At 37.5% G+C, this 12,685-nt stretch overlaps 1 protein-coding gene across 3 annotated transcripts in view; it reads left to right on the top strand.

Moving 5' to 3' along the window:
- Positions 1 to 12,685, top strand: part of rbfox3b (RNA binding fox-1 homolog 3b) — a 665,057-nt gene that overhangs the window by 64,092 nt on the left and 588,280 nt on the right. The gene's annotated exons all lie outside the window — the stretch shown is intronic.

Here is a 12,685-nt window from a genome sequence, read left to right as displayed (position 1 = left end):
TTTGAGCCGTCTATGTAATGTATTTATTAATATATATCACATTAACGCATTTGACCACCTCTGAAGTAAGTTTTCAGAGCGGGTTTGTGTCCGTGGGTTAACATCGTTCAAATGTTATTCTGGTACTCAACAGAGAGCTGTAAATCACAACCTAATTTTTGATATGAATAATTTCCTGTCACTATACAGTGTAACAGTGATGATCTAAAACAACTTGTGGCTATGCATGACGAGAAAGTCGTGCACAACTTTGTTTTTGAATTAAAGGGGTCTGGAGAGCTCCTACGTTTTGGGTGCTGTTATATTTCAATATCGTTATGCCTCAATTAGCTAGATAGAGATGGAGAGTTTCTGGATGCTCTCTGCTCTTTAATATCTATCAATAGTATGAAGCAAGCAGCGCTACAGCGCTAAACTGATCACGGGCGTTAGATTTGTGTGAATAAACAAGCTTTGACAATAACCAGTCATACTGGCGGCACTTAGGGGCCCCTAAATATAATTCTGCTTGGGGTCCCATGAAGGTTAGGGCGGGCCCTGAGGTATACTTTGCAAGTATGTGAACGTTGTACCTACCCCAGCTTAGTCTGCTAACTCTTTTAGCTTTATATAATAAAAATAAATAAAAAAATCCTTTATTTCTCAGTTGAAAGCATTAGCTAGCCTCAATGGAAACACGCACATATGATTATTGTTAGATTTACATGTAAAATAAGTGGTCTTTTTAAAAATGCACTCACTTATTTTTTACCAAAAACACTTATCGAATACTCTTCCATATTACCGTATATGCTCCATCAAGGAACGAGAGTCACCGTACGTCATTCATTTCCTTTCAACATGGTATCGAGTGTCGAACTACCATTTCTAAGTCCATTTGTAAACTCTCGGTAGCAACGTTGGCGACTATTCCGCTTAGGAAAAGACCACATCCTACCCAATATTAACGTCTCCGGCGATAAAGGTCCGTGTGGTTTCAAGTAAGAAAAACTTGAATTTCTGTCTAAGACGAGTGAGACTCGTGTTATGTGCTCGTATCTGCTCCAAAGACGTCTCCGACTTAGAGTTAAGCTTTTCTAAAGCGCTTTAACGGCTGCTAATACATTTTGTGACTCAAGCCAGTGAGACGAACATCATTGCTCATTTTGTAAAGCGTCACGGTGTTAGTAAAGCTGTCCACAAAAAAAAAAGCAAGCTTCACGACGAAAACCACAAGACTCAACAGAAACTCTTCTCGGTCTCCTGAATAAGTTTGGGTATGCATATGCGATACTTAGTATAAATATATCATATTCAAGTGAGCTTCTGTTCAGGTTTACTGAAACAAATTGAACTCATCAAGAAGAGACATATTTTGGATGTACTGATAATATATTGTAATTGAATTTATTTTATGTCGAAGCAAAGTTGGGTTTTCAGATTACACAGGACAGAAAATCTTCGCATGGAACTGATACATGATTTTTTCAAGCGCACAGCGCCTTACTTCAACACGTTCTTGATTGGTTTCTCGAACAGAGCACAGTTGAGGTCGCTTCTTTCCCCAGAGCTTTTCAACACGTACACAGTGTCACACCAGAGATTATTCTGTGTCCCTCTCGTCTTGGCGTCGGCGGCGTTAAGCGTCTCGTATGGAGGAATCAGGACCTCCTCCTGCGAGGAAGCTTGGAGTATTCTGCCACGTCGCTCCTTTACACGTAGATTTCAAAACAAGACACTTTTCCAAAACGCCGGGCTATTTCTGATCACGAGAGGAAGAAGTAAACTGGCGAACCGAACGGTTTTGTTCAGAAGTTTCTTATCGAATTCGTCCTTGGTACCACGATAAGTATCATAGCATGCGTTTTGTGTTTTCTTCAGAATCCGTATCGCATCTGTTAACAGAAAGTGAAGAGAATACCATTTATATTTCCTCTTTTCGTACAGTTTTTTAGCTCGACGGGTGTCGTGATTAAAAGGCTTGTATATGTTAGTGTCGCTGTACACATAAATGGCGATTAAATGATTCTTTGTCAGGTGTTTGTCATTCGGGGTCCTGACAAATTCATTCCCTTTTTTCCATGCGATTTTGAAATCACCCGAGTTGTCGATTTCCTTCTCTAAATATTTTGTCTCTACCAGCTTTGCCATTTTCTTTGCGCAACCCTTATATTGATCGTCAACTGAATCCGGTGCCATATCCAGTGGAAGCGTCTCTTCAAAAGCTCTGTGCTCCTGCGGCAACAGAATCATAAGAATCAATCGTATGCATTCACGTCTGTGATATTCGCACGAGGACACAAGCTTACCCGTCCTAGAGCAGCTAAAATGAGAAGAAGAGCTTCAACGATCATCTTGATTCAGTCGGACCCCTCAGATCTAGTGGAGAGCGGACGCTGAAAGGCAAAAACCAGTGCAGGATTTCACAATTATGCATTTAACTGACCTCGACTTACACTGAGCCCAAAATTACCTGATAAAACTGTAGTCTGCAGCAATGCCACGAGCAACGGCGGTCAGAGCAGAGGTGATCAGAAAGGTCCGTCGCTCGCATTCAGGCGCCGAAAAGGTAAAGAGGAGGGTTATTTATATGGCTTATGGCTGATCTGTGATCACGGAGCATCATCTTAACCTAACCGTCACGCTCTTTAAAATGCAACGCTTGTGAGAGTCTGGTGTATTTGTGGTTTCACACATCCGGTTCCTCTCACGTCAGGGCCAGAAAACAGGTTTGACTTCGTGATGAGCTGATTCTGACCGCGGACGTGTGAACCTGCGGGAAAATGCGATTCGTTCTTCCTACTCCACACATCAGTAGATCCACCGCGTCTTTAACAATCGTCTAGGTCTGACGATTGTTGCATGCGGCAAAAACCGGTTCTCCAGATTTATATTATTTTAATGCATCACCTTAATTATGAGCGCACTGGTTTGTATGCATAAGCGTTTACTTCGCCTGGTTATTCTCTAGATTTCTTTATGAAGGGTCTCACTCATAGGCTTATTTCCACGTTGAAGGAGAAGGTAGATAAACTAACCAGATGTAACAGTAGAGGCGCATTTACCTTGAAGAAAAACCTTTTCTGTCTGTTTTGGTGAAGCTAAGCCAAGAATCCGACCATGTTTAGATCCAGTGGACCAAGTAAAAAAAACAAGACAGTATTTCACTTTGTATTATTAATCACTTTATAATATAGTTCATGTATTATATTTTGCTTCATATTTCATCCCAAAGCTGTTCCAAATCCGTAAAAGATATGCAAGATATTTAGGAGGCTTTAAATGGTATCATTAATAATAATAATAGGTATTAATAAATACTATCAAAGTCTGGAAAAGTGTGACAGACATTGTAAAAAATACTCCATCTGCCATCAGTGGTTTAACTGTAATACAAGAATATGTTATTTTATTCACAGAAAGAAAACAAAAATAATGACTTCAACAGCTGCTAAGAGGAAAATGCGCATCACCTCCGAGCGGTTTAGTAGCGTTTGACCAAACACGTGGTGTTTTCTTTGAAACGCGTCCTCGCAATGGTTTTTTTTTTTTTTGTGAGAACGGGTTTGATGCTTCGTCAGAGTGAAAGTGGAAAAAGTCCTCGTGCGTTGTGTGAACGATGGCAAACGACTTTAATACGTTTCAATAAACGATTTGCACAGTTTGAGCGCTCGAAGTCTTTGAAAATTTGCTCAATCGCTATTTCAAAACTGCATTTTGTGTTTGCTTGCGTTACATTTGTAGAATATTCAATAGTTCGATGATCTGAATAATCTGAATTGTAACAAATGTGTAGGAAAAAAAAACAAGGGAGCAAAAACCTTTTCACAACCTTGCACATATATACACATATATATTCGTATGTGTATATATATATATATATATATATAAATGCTGTGCTTTTTGCAATTTTCAGATTTATAGGACCACAAAACAAATTTTCACATTTAATGCAGTACTTTTGAAGGTCTGTGCTTTCATGTTAGATTTAAAATATGGGCTTCATGTATAAAACATCATGCGTATTTTAAAAGTTTATCCTTAAAATAAATTAATTAATTAATTTAACTTAGCTTAATTTACTTAATTCAATAAAAAAAATATTCCCCCACTGAAGTAAAGTCCATATTACTAAGAAGGCTAGTACATTTATTTAACATTTTCTCAACAGTTTTTTTATTTTTTATTATGCAATGGGGTGAACACCTAAGAGACTTTTAGCGGCTCATTTAAAGCGTCATGGTGTTTATAAAGACAAGCTTCGATCTTCTGCACAATGAAAACCACAAAAACCCCAGCATGACAGCAGCTCTTCTCTAACTCCAACCTGATGAAAAGTAATTAAAAACGAATATTCATAAATTACATTAATCAAAACCGATTAACACTTGCACTCAGGACGTCGTTCAGCGATTAATATGCTATTGCTGGCAATTAAAAAACGCTTAAAATATTCTGTGACATGATGCAATGAAGAGAGGAAATATAGTAAGTATTATAAGAGTTAGAAGCATTTGATCACTCTGAGGCCACTTAAAAATAACTTAATGTTTTCTGACAAATAGTTATTAACCTAAAACAAAAATGACTCATTAAATCACTTTTTTCAAAACTTTCATTGCCAGTTTTAGCATTTTCTTATGGGTTTGGGAGATTTCCTGAACAGAGCACAAGTCACTTTTCTTCCCAGTGCTTTTTAACCATTCAGAGATCTTTTCTTGATGCATCAAGCTCATCTGATAATGCAAGTCTTGTGAAGGTCTGTGTGGTTTCAAGCAGGACTGTCTATGAGTAACAGGAAACTCACGCAGCCTTCATAATCGCTTCAAAATCATATACAATAAATACATTTAAGAGAAATAAACAAATGAATGTCAGTCGATGTCGGTTTTATTTACGTAGCACTATTAAATGACCAATTAGCTGCACGATAAATACAATACAGTACACAATAATTACTAAAAGAACACAGTAAAAAAAAATCGATTTAATAAAATGGCAGATCAAAAATAGTGAAGGTCCAGATCTAATACAGAGGGATTGGATTTAATAATTGAAAGATGAAGAAGTTCACTTTATACTGCTAAAAATGCCTTTCTGTGTGTGTGTGTGTGTGTGTGTGTGTGTGTGTGTGTGTGTGTGTGTGTGTGTGTTGTGGATATAACAGCTCAAGTGTGGTCGTGGTGCATCAGCTCATCTGAAATGTTTAGGTCTTCGTAATGCAACACCTGTAAAGGTCTGGTGTGCGTGTGGCTTTTAACTCTAAGTCACGTCAGACTAGAATCGTCGTTTCTCTCCAGATTCCTGCATGAGACACAAACGCCTAATTCAGTTCGTGCTAAGTGACGTTTTATGAAGCGCGCGGGTCATGAACACGCTTCGACTATTCAACCGTCAGACCTCTTCTCGAACACAAGTCGGAGTCGACCAAAAAAGGTTTTCGCCGCCTTTGGGAGTAGGCTACTTTGGATCTCCAGAAAAGATAAGGGTTGATTTTCCTGTCATATCATAAGCCTGATTTCATTGTGTCGCTGATAACCTTGGCTAGGATGTAATTAACACCTCCTCCATGTTGAACTGTTACCGGTCTCGGCATACCGGTCAAGGATGATTGGTTCAGAGGGTTCGGAGGGTTCGGAGGTGATGTGCAAACCAGTCCTACACACTTTCTTCCTACCAGACAGGTGTGTATGTGATCACTGACATGTACACGAAATATGCTTTTCAATAGCTTCAAATCTTGCACAATCAAATTTTGATTCATCAGGCTTTAAAAGGAAGTGGTGGAGGTTTGCTGTCGCATGCCATTTCTTAAAAGAGGGGTCACTTCTAGGAGTGCAGAAATTTCCGTCTGTGGTTTTCTGTCTCTCTGTTTCTCTTGTGACCTAGTCATTCTGCATGCCTCATCATTTCCCTCATTTACCTTCTCAATATCCACCTTTTTCCTGACATAAAAATGGAGCGTGGTTATAGCTAGATCCCATCCACGTCCAGCTGTTATTAGCTATACCAAACAGTTATTGCTGCTGCTTGATATTGAAAAGTGGTGTGTCCTTCCGTGATTGACTAACGGCCCACAAGGATATCTCCGGGTTTTATGGGTCTGGGGCTTCATAGTTTGTGAACGTCAAATAAATATAAAAATATAAATATAACAACAATGTTTCATCAATATCACACCCAGCAAAAAGTGTCTGACAATTAAACTGTTCACCAAGTGTTTACACCTAAATTAGCTTAAATAACAGCCCTAACTGTCACATCTTGTCTTGAATTTGGTATTCTTCAGGAACCCAGGAGACAAACCAAGAGACAAACCAAGTTAGCTTTTTCAGGTTTGTTGTGGGCATGTATATGTATGTTAAGAAACGATGTAACTTTAGGCAGTACTATTTATTGTTTTAACTTAGTATAGTGGGCCATTAAAATTTCATGCTTACTTTGTCATTAAACATTTGCTGTAAGCAAAGCATCTGTATTGCCATGAACTCAATGCATTTTATTTCACTCACCACCAGATGTCACCCTCAAATTATTCTCACAACACATAAACCCTTGCATTGGACTACAATTCCCATCAGCCATTGCAATGATGCCCCACACACACACACACACACTGGAAAACAGATTTTTTTTTTTTTGTATAAATGCGTAATAAACACAGTTTTGCATTGTCATGCACTCGTGTATTTCATTTCTTTCCCTGTTTATATTTGGTTCTTGATTACCTTTGGTTCCTGAGTGATCTCATTGCCTAAAATAAATAGATAATGTAACGTATAGCTTACTATATAACACACAATAGAACAAAATAGTGCATAATGAAACAAATAACTGCTAATTAATAAATGCAAGTTATATCACATGAAATGGAAAAAAATAAATAAATCATGAATACAGTTCCTGTGTAAACAAAGCTGTGAAGCTAATCAGTTAACTTATGCTATGCTAGTACATAAGCTAACAAATGCAGACATTAATTATCATTATAACGTTTAAACGGCACTTTTTGTAATTTTGAGGAACTGTAATCAGGAACTAAAGAGAATACCTGCAAATATTAATTTGAGCCAATGCTTGAACTTTTTATATATATATATATATATATATATATATATATATATATATATATATATATATATATATATATATATATATATATATATATAAACAAGTATGTTAACTCAGTATGTTTCTTAAATAAATCTGAAAACCTATTATGGTTTATTAGACTAAAAAATGTACATACAGCACCTTTAATATCTGTTTGCTAACGTCATTCTCAGAAGCTTGCTTTGAGGCATCAGTGTATAGCTGATATGTGATGTAGATACATTCAGCTCACGTAAACCGGTTTAGCTCACCAGATAATGCAACAACCTCTGAGGGTCTGGTCTGGTCTGTTTCTGGTTCAAATTTTTTTTAAATTCTAAGAACCTGGCTGCAATTTGTTCGGTAGGTTGCTTTTCAGTTATGTGATACAAAAGACTCTAAATTAAGAAAAATAAAATGACTCTGAGGCTACTGAGTAACTTTATTTCCTTAGGTTGCAATTATCGTAAAGCATTGAACTACACTGAAAAAAAAAGTGTTTATACTGATTTGTGTGGAACTGATATTTATGAATGCATAGGCCCTGTTCAAAACACTTTGTTCAGCTCAGTGCACAATAGATTTTACAATCTTAATAATTATTACTTAAGGCCTGAATGGTTTAGCTCCTCAATACTTGGCCGTTTGAAAATAATACCTAGAATATCAAAATCGACTGTAGGGGCAGATCCTTTTCCTATCTAGCACCTAACAATCTGGAACAATCTCCTAACATTTTTCGGGAGGCAGACACACTCTGAGACACTTCTTTTAATCTAGCCTACACATAACACACTATTATTATTATTATTATTATTATTATTATTATTATTGTTATTATTATTATTATTATTATTATTATTATTATTATTAATAATAATATTATTACGTTTAAAGCACTATGCAATGTTAAACACTATATTTTGTTATAGCCTTGGTTGGTTTCTTGAATATCACACAGTTGAGGTCACTTCTTGTGAACACAGTCTCAAACCACAGATCTCGCTGACCTTTTTCTTGACATCAGTGACTTTAAACGTCTCTTATGGTGAATTCAGCACCTCTTTCTCACAAGGAAGCTTAGAGTATTTTGTCACCTCAGCACCTTCACACTTCTGTATTTCAAAGCAAGATGCATTTCCAAAGAGATGTTGTTCTGTTACGATTAAGAGACGATTATGCAAAGGAGCCAAAACAACTTTTTTTTTTTGTTCTTAACATTTTGTTTAACATTTACCATTTGTCCAGCAATAAGTGGAATAGCATTTCATTTGTGTTTTCTTCAGAATCTGTATTGCATGTTAATAGAAAGTAAAGTGAATACTATTTTGTATGTCTTGTTTTTGTAACTTTTCTTGTTATTACAATCAGCTTAATTCAACTTAGATTTAGAGTTAGACATTTCTTGCTTCATATAGTTTGTCTCCACCAGGTCTAACATTTTCATATTGGTCACCAACTGAATTCTGTGCCATATCCAGTGGAAACTGATTTTCAACAGAAGTAGCTTTGTGATCCTGCAGCAATAGGAATCATAATGATCGATATGTCTATAATATTCATATTGGAACACAAACTGGCCTGGAGCAGCTAAAATGAGAAGAAGAGCTTCAATGATCAGCAGCATCTTGATTCAGTCAAACGTCTCAGATTCTCTAGTAGATCTAGTGACCAGCAGATGCTGAAAGACAAGAAACTGAATTTCACAAATACTATTACTAAATCTATCGCTATTTAGTAATAGTATTTGTGAACATGCTGCATAATATGTTGCAATGTTAAATTAAAAGGTATTTAAGTTTTAAACCAATTAAACCTGTGATGTTCACTGATATATTTAACATGACCTATTTTGATCCCAGAAATAAGCAACAGCACAAGGAGAAGATCAGAAAAGTTAGTTGCTCACAAACCAAGTGGTTATTTATATCACTACAAATGTTTGTCTGTGTATATGGTGGGAGATAATGGCTGATCTGTGATCACGGCTCGTCGTCTTATTTGTCAACTCAAATGCTCAGCTTTTCAAAATGCAACACATATGAGAGTCTGGTGTACTTGTGGCTTCACACGGGACGGTCATGTCAGGGCCAGAAAACAGGTTTGACTTTGTGATGAGCTGATTCTGATCGTGATAGTGCAAATATTGTGGTGCACACTAAATTAAACAGTAATATTGTTGCATACTATAAGAATGCATATCATGATATATGAATAATAAACATAAGTGTAACAATAAAACATTTGGGCAAAACATTTGTGAGCGAGATGTTACAGGTCTTATAAGATTCAATGATTTATGCTAAGATGCAACTAAAAGTGCTGCCGCCAGACTCGGAGATCAGCTGAATGGATTCAAAAGAGTAAAACACAACTGCCTAAATGAGCCTATTTTCAAGGGCAGAGTGTTCAATATGCCTTGATCTTCTTAAGTCAGTTATAAGTTCCTTGGTTTTGGGATGTTTAAGACCAAATGATTGAGGGAACACCATTTTATCAGACGGACGAGGACAGAGCGATACTAAACGAATACTTATCAAATTAAAAGTCAAAAATGATAAGTTAGACAGAAAGTTGGAGTATCTGTAAAAACAAAAACAAAAAAACTGCACCATTGGCTTTAGACCATGCTTGAGTTGATCTGTGGCACAGTCTAGCAATTCGTCTCCGATGCTCCCGAACACAGCTCTTTTTTTTAGACCAACACGGCCATGGGAGCAAATGCACTTGCTAGTTAAACGGAGTGGTGCTGGATGGGAAAATGAGAACTGCGTTTAACTGAAACTAGAAAACACACTTGGTCTGCGCATTATGAGGGGTGTATGATAGGGCCCTTAATCTTTAGCAACATTGACTGGATATTCTGAACGGCTGCAAAACATACATCAAGCAACATAATAAATGTCCTTTGCTGGTCTAAGCTGGTCCTGGGCCAGTGCGAAAACATCCATTTAAGAATGATGACCATTTCTATAGCTACCAGGACTTCTAACAGTAGCTGCAGTTGTTACACCCCTGATAAAGGGGAGAAATGTTCATAAATAAAAGGACGAAGACTCGTGCTGCTGTCTCTGTGTCAATCTGTATTGGTAATGACAATATCTTTCATTCAACAGCATAGATTACTTAATAATAGAACTGAATCAACAGATAGATCAGTACATTGAATAACAGTAATATGTTCTTAATCAATAATACAAATCACGTCTCCGATAACATTCTTAACATAATAGCTAAATACATTTTGTATTATCTGAATACATAGTCAATTATCCTTTAGATAACAATCAGTGACGTACACTTTTCATGAACAAAAACGCTATTAAAGTGAAACACTATTCCAACAATCCATATTTAAAGGATTTAACTCAAGAAAACAAAAGATAACAAAACAGCATAAACTCCACTACACAACATACAGTTTTAATCCACGCTGTGAAGATGCAACTCGATGTTTAACTCAAACCATGTGCGATCTCATTTTAGCATGCTAATTAGCATGAAGTTACGTTACAATCTTTGTTCATTTAACAACATCACTCTAACATATTCACAGAAGTAAGTAATCTTATGACTACTATTTTCTTTTAACTTATAATAAAAAACCATTATGATACATTTTTTACCTGATAAAGGGGAGAAATGTTCATAAATAAAAGGACGAAGACTCGTGCTGCTGTCTCTGTGTCAATCTGTATTGGTAATGACACGCAACACAGCACATCTCCCCCTACTGGATACTCCAAAGGATGCACTCAAATCCTTTTTATAGGCAAGCGCAACACTAATTGCATTACTTTTTAGATAATCATATTGATCCGTTTTTCAACCTCTACACACTCCCCTCAAAATTTAGATGTCGTCCCGACATCTTGTAATTCACATTTTTAGTTTAAATCTTGTTAATTCTCCTTGCACAATGGGCTATTCTGCTCTTACTAGTTCAGTGTTTTCATAACCGACATTATGCCCCAATCTGTCTCTGATATCCATATACAAGATATGGGTAGGGATTATAAAATGTCACTGGACTTGGCCAAGGAGAAAGTGCTTGCTGTCCAAGATAAGGCATATTCTGATACTGCTGAACTTCTCCACTACAACTTGTATTATAGCAAGTGGGGGTTCCAAGGCGATCATAAGTGAAAAGTTGTGGGGCTCGTGTTTCTCTCCGAGGTCTAGGATGTCTTTCCTCTACTGTAGAGTCATTACATGACTCATGTGATACCGTTTGTTCAATTTCAACCTTTTCCTCTTCGCGGTGTCCTGTTACGAATTGGTCCTCCACTTGAATCAGCTCCTCATCACCACCTTCATCTGGGCATTCTTCATGTGAAAGCTCAGCTATGTCCACTCTTTCTCCTACATCTCCACCATGTTTGGTCTGCCCGGCCAGTCCACTTGTCTCCCTTATTAATTCATCAGGATCTCTGTAACTTTCTTCTCCTTGGTACTGCTGCTGGTTTGGTAAGTAATAAAGACAAAACTCATCCTCATCCTCCTCTGCATCTTCAGTAGATTTTTCTGTGTCACATCTCTTCTGTTTTATCCTTTTTCCTAAACAAACAGCAGTGTCAGATTGTCCTTCCACTGGCAGGTGATCACATGACAGCAAGAGATTATGGTGCAGAATCCTGGACCGACCCTTTCCTGCCTCAGGCTTCACTTCATAGATCGGGAGGTCTTCTTTTATTCGCCTGACAACAGTATGTATGTTCTCTTCCCAGTGGTTGCGCAATTTGCCGGTGCCTCCTCTTGGTGTCAAATTTCTAACAAGTACACGGTCACCCGGATACAAAGTTGTACTTCTCAATTTTCTATCATAGTGTTTTTTACTTCGCACTGCTGCTTTTCCTGCATTCTCCCTTGCTATCTTATGTACTTCTTGCACCTGTTCTCTCCATCTCTGCAGATATTCCTGTTGGCTCACCGTTCCAGAGCTCTCTCCCAGACCAAAGAGTAGGTCCACTGGTAATCTTGGATGCCGACCATAAAGAAGATAAAAAGGTGAGAATCCTGTTACTTCACATTTGGTGCTATTATATGCAAATATCAGTTTATTTAGGGATTCCTTCCAGTTTGTCTTTTGCTTATCTGTCAATGTTTTGAGCATTTGAAGTAAGGTCCTATTGAATCGCTCCGTCTGGCCGTTCCCTTGTGGGTGATATGGAGTGGTCCTGGAACTGAGGACACCACAATTCTTTGTCAACTGGGCTAGAAGCTGGTTTTCAAATTCACCACCTTGGTCGTGGTGTATTCGTCTTGGAAACCCAAAACGCAGGGCATAATCATTAAACAGACGATCAGCTACTGTTTTCGCAGACTTTGATGTCGTAGGGTACGCCTGCGCAAACCGTGTAAAATGATCAACTATTACTAATATGTATTCGTATCCCCCCTTGCATTTATCTAAATGAAGGAAATCAACAGATACAAGCTCAAAAGGCTGAGTCGTAGTGATATTAATGAGAGGAGCCCTTGTCTCTTTACAAGGCTTCTTTTGTTTCAAACAAGGGCAACTTTTTGCAACATAATGTTCAATCTCTTGTTGCATATGGGGCCAGAAGAAACGATCTCTGATCAGTGATGTTGTGCGATCAACCCCTTGGTGACC

This window comes from Puntigrus tetrazona, chromosome 3 (genome assembly GCF_018831695.1).
Source record: "Puntigrus tetrazona isolate hp1 chromosome 3, ASM1883169v1, whole genome shotgun sequence".
Taxonomy (NCBI): Eukaryota; Metazoa; Chordata; class Actinopteri; order Cypriniformes; family Cyprinidae; genus Puntigrus; species Puntigrus tetrazona.
Note: the sequence above shows the minus strand (reverse complement) of the source record. Positions and strands in the feature narration are given on the sequence as shown.